The sequence below is a fragment of the Galendromus occidentalis genome, unplaced genomic scaffold (genome assembly GCF_000255335.2).
Source record: "Galendromus occidentalis unplaced genomic scaffold, Mocc_1.1 scf7180000077500, whole genome shotgun sequence".
NCBI lineage: Eukaryota > Metazoa > Arthropoda > Arachnida > Mesostigmata > Phytoseiidae > Galendromus > Galendromus occidentalis.
In genome coordinates, this window is record NW_003805488.1 from 512,647 (window position 1) to 517,171 (window position 4,525).

General features: G+C 49.5%; 1 pseudogene; it reads right to left on the reverse strand.

Moving 5' to 3' along the window:
• Window positions 1-760: 760 nt before the first annotated feature.
• Window positions 761-1,177, reverse strand: LOC100905736 (S-phase kinase-associated protein 1 pseudogene; annotated as a pseudogene).
• Between the last annotated feature and the right edge of the window lie 3,348 nt (window positions 1,178-4,525).

Sequence of the window (4,525 nt, forward strand, 5' to 3'; positions counted from 1 at the left end):
CTTTGACCCGAGAGCCGGATTCGCCTTCAGCACTTCGCATAATCGCTCCGTAGAGGAAAGAGTACCAAGCTTTCGGACAGGTCCGTTTCACCTCGAGTCAGCATGGGGAGACCGTCGACTCTGAGGAGACTTTTATCTCAATCGTTCCCAAAGCCAGGTTTCGTTATCTGGAAATTCGACCCATGGGATCCTGTTGGGAATCGGGCAGTCCAATGAGCTCTTCTCTAGCTTAAGCGATTTCGTTCAAAACCTACGGAAGACTTCCGTCCGAAATCTCTGACTGAGATGTTCGGATTTCATCGGTGGTGAAGTACAGATGATATTAGATGCATGATAAAACGTATAATATTTTTACCGATATATCTCAATGGGTTTCTTATACGGATTGGTTCGATGATTCCGGGGATCTCCTCGAGGAGGAGGGAGCAGAGCGATGATTTGCTTGGGGGCATTTTGATGCAGAATGGAGGAAGCTTCGAAAGAAAATTTTGATTGCGAATACTGAGGGTGTCGGTAGCAAGACCTCCTTCGATCCGAGAACCTCTCTCAAAAAAGGAAGGCTTCTCCGATACTAGACTGTCGAGTGTCGAGAAGAGAAGTAGCGTGACGATTTGCTCCAAAGGATCCTGGTTTATTTCGAAAAGCAATACTAAAGGGGACGGGGGCAAGACCTGACATTCGGTGATTTTTCTCGATCATTAGTCACCAAGCTATTCTCTGTATCAACCTAAGTCATCATGACGGTAGGCAAGTCTCGCTCTCAGGCAAGACCAAAGAGCTCTTTGATTTCCTCCGGTGACTTTCGGCGGGCCGTGCTCGCCAGCTTCTTGCACGCCTTGCCAAGCAATCCTCTGATGTCCAGGAAATTTGCAGCTCTGATTAAGTCGAGCAGGACATCTTGCTCGACTTCGAAGAATCTTTCTTCCCAGGGTGTCAGATCATCACGCTGGGGATCTGCTTTTTCTCCTATGCCTTCAGGCTGAACCTCTACCTGATAAGTGACCCATTCGATGACCTTGAAGAGGGTGGCGTCGTTCACTTTCGTCAGTGGTATTGGCTCGTCGTCGTCGACGCAGAAGACTTCCAGCATCATCTTGATGGTGGAAGAAAGTTTCGCAGCACGCGAATCGACTTCGAAGACCGTGTCCTCACCGCTCATGAGCTTGACCGTTGACATTCCGGCTTGATTTGGGAGATTTTTTACGCTTGTGGTTAGGCAGTTCTTCCAGGAGCGATGTCCGGACCGTGGCTTTACTGAAACTTGAACTTGCAAGAGCAGTGTACTCCGATGATTCTCAAGGTCTTTTTGTACTCAATCATGGACGAGGCTAATGGGTGAGGTGCGAGGGAGAGGCCCAACGAGAGAGGGTCAGGAAGTCAGGAGCGATGCGAAACTTCGACCCCGTTAGAGAGGGTGTTAATCGACTCTGCTGAATAATCTCGCGGATCGCCGCGAAGTCAAGCCCTCAACGCTTGGAATGATCCAGCGGTTTACCCTCACAAGCCAGAGTATCAGGAGCCAGATTCTCATGAGCCAGAATCTCAAGAGCCAGAATCTCAGGAGCCAGGATTCTGAGTAGCCAGGATTCTGAGACGCCAGAATTCTCAGAAGCCAGAACTCTCAGAAGCCTGAATTTTCAGGAGCCAGAACTCTCAGAAACCTGCATAGTCTATCATTTCAGGCTTCTTCCTCCAGCAAAACGATAGCTCGATTTTCAGTCAAGTTCGAGGATTGCCAATGTCTCGCTCACAAGAAATGTGCATCGGAACACAAATATGCAAGCTTCGAATCTGCTCCTCTGAAATCCTCGTCTCTCATGGAATAAACCCGCTGTCGATTCGACAATCCTTGTGGCTGAATTTCCTGCCGTGTATCTGCCTGTACACCGTATCACACCTGCTTCCGCTCCGGAACCTTTCCTCCAGGTCATTTGTTGTTGAAACTGGATTTTTTTTTATGATCGGGCCCGAGTGAATTTCAAATAGTTCGTAGTTCTCCAGCGCAGGAATCTGTGTACAATGGCTCTCAAAGGAACACTTTCGGTCAAGGATAAGACCCAATTTTTCGTCAACAGCTACCTCTACGAGGTGGAGTAGACCAAAGATGACAAAAGGTTATACTGTCGGTGCGTGAAGCAACGAAGAGAAGGTTGCCCAGCTAGGATAATTGTCACCAGATCTCCCCAAGGTCTCCTGAAGTCGCAGTGCGGCAGACATACCCACTCACCCGACAGCGGCGAGTTCATAAGAAAGAAAGCCTTAGCTCAGATGAAGAACGCGGTCGTGAAGGAGCTGAAAGAGACGTCGAGCAAGTTCACGCTGAAGTCCTCGCGGAGACGGTTCGCGAGCTGGAGGCTTCGTTCGGAGATGCGGAATTAGGTGCTGCTCTGCCTTGTGTAGAGCCCGAGCAAAGATCATCCCTTCTCTGCCGCAAAGTCGAGCCGAGATCGTCCTCGAGGGAAAACTCACCAAATCTCTCAGTGATGAGGATTTCCTCCTCATTGATGACAGCACTGAGGATAAAACTCTGGGCTTCGGTACAGAGGATTTGATTGAATCTTGTGCGACGCACCGACGCTTTTTATGGACGGAACATTCCGAGTCGTACCACGACTCTTTCTCCAACTTTACACAATCCACGCTTTTTATCGGGGTCAGATGTTCCCTTTGGCAATTTTCCTCCTACCAGATTTGACCAAGGAGACGTACTGCCGGATGTTTCGCTTGCTGAAGAGTCTAGCTTTTGAGAACAGAAGACTCCTCGCACCTCAAATGTTTCAACTGGACTACGAGGTCGCCTTTGACGCAGATCAAAGGCTGCAACTTCCACTTCGGACAGAGCCTCTGGCGGAAGTTCCAAAACCTGGGTCTAGTGCATTTCTACGGCGACTCGGAGGTGAAGCAGTTGTTCCGCTATCACGGGGCTCTCAAACTGGTCCCCGTCGACAGAATCGACGAAGCCCTCGCAGACATCGAGGAGGAATCATCGTCAGCTGAGCACCCGGCTTCGGCGCAGATCGAAGCATTCAAGGAATACGTCAGAAGAACTTGGCTCGAGAATAATCAGTGTTTCCACGAGGTATGTGGAATCACTATGGAAACTTTGGCGCGAGGACAGCAAATCATGTAGAGTAGAAGGTTGGCATAGTGCCTTGGCGAAGATGATCCGAAAAGATCTCGTAAACCTTTTCGAAATGATCAAGTTTCTGAAGGAAGAAGAAGCCAGTGGGAAAGCTTCGAGACTCTTGCTCCGAGCTAGGCAACCCCCGAAGAGGCTCTCGAAGAAATGCAAGTGCCTGAATGACGAGCTGATCCGGCTGACAGATGACCTCGAGTCAGGGGCCATCTCTCTGAAGCACTACCTGCTCAGCGTCAGCTTTAGCCTTGACCAGTAGCGAATCTCCTCCTAATTTAATCGGCGTATCTATGCGAGGACTGATGTCATATCAAAATATAATAATCTGAAATATCAGGAAAAATGTTATCATTCGGGGAGGATCCTGGTTTTCGCTCGCAATCAGGGACATGCTTATTCTCGGCTCGGAGAATCCAGGCTCCTAAGATTTCTGGCTTCTGAGAATTCTGGCTTCTGAGAGTTCTGGCTTCTGAGCATTCTGGCTTCTGAGATTCAGGCTACTGGAATTCTGGCTCCTGACAATTCTGGCCTCTAAGATTCTGGCTTCTGAGATTCTGGCTTCTGAGAATCTGGCTCCTGGGGCGATACCGATCCAGCGCGTTGAGACTGCTCATCACGCCACTAATGCCTATAAATTATAGGCTGTAATTCATGATAGCTGGGTTTCTTCACTCAAGAGAGTGACGAACCTGCCCGACTCAAGAGGATGCCTGCTTCTAGCGAGATTTCTCGTCCGAACCTCTTCCGAGAATCCGAGATCAGACTCTCGTCAGAGCCGCGCTCTCGCCGAACATCCAAAGAAGAGCTCAATTTTTGCGAGCCGGACCGAGCAGCTAAAATTTGACATAGCGGATATCACAGATGGGGTGTTGCATCCGGGAAGAGATGTAACAGTCGCGCAACTCGCAACAATTCGCGAAATTCATCATTGAAACAAGACAATCCGGAAATTACTTGGAATTCGCTACGGGGCGAACCTCGCGAGCAAGTCTCTCAACAATTCCAATGTGTTCACCGTCACAGAGCTAATTGCCGGGCCAAGGGGCGATCTGAGCTTGCCCTCTCTCTCAATACAACGGAATCCATCGCGAGGTGGGGCTTTCTTGAGTTTCGATTTCAAGAGCACCTATTCAATCGAGCTGCGGGACCTCCCGTTCCGTCTGATCGCGCTGATATGGCCTAGAAATTTCGTCCCGAATCCATTAGCTCGAGCGGCGATGGCTGCGTCGATATTCGAAAAGTCTTGGCTTCCTAATACGTGATACGCGAGATAGAAGTTGTGACAATCCCCTGAGTTCACCGAGATGACGATTTCTCGGCCCTGGCGGATGGATTCCTTGCGATTTTTTTCACCTTCGTGATCTTGTTCCGATCCAAGCAGACAGCGAA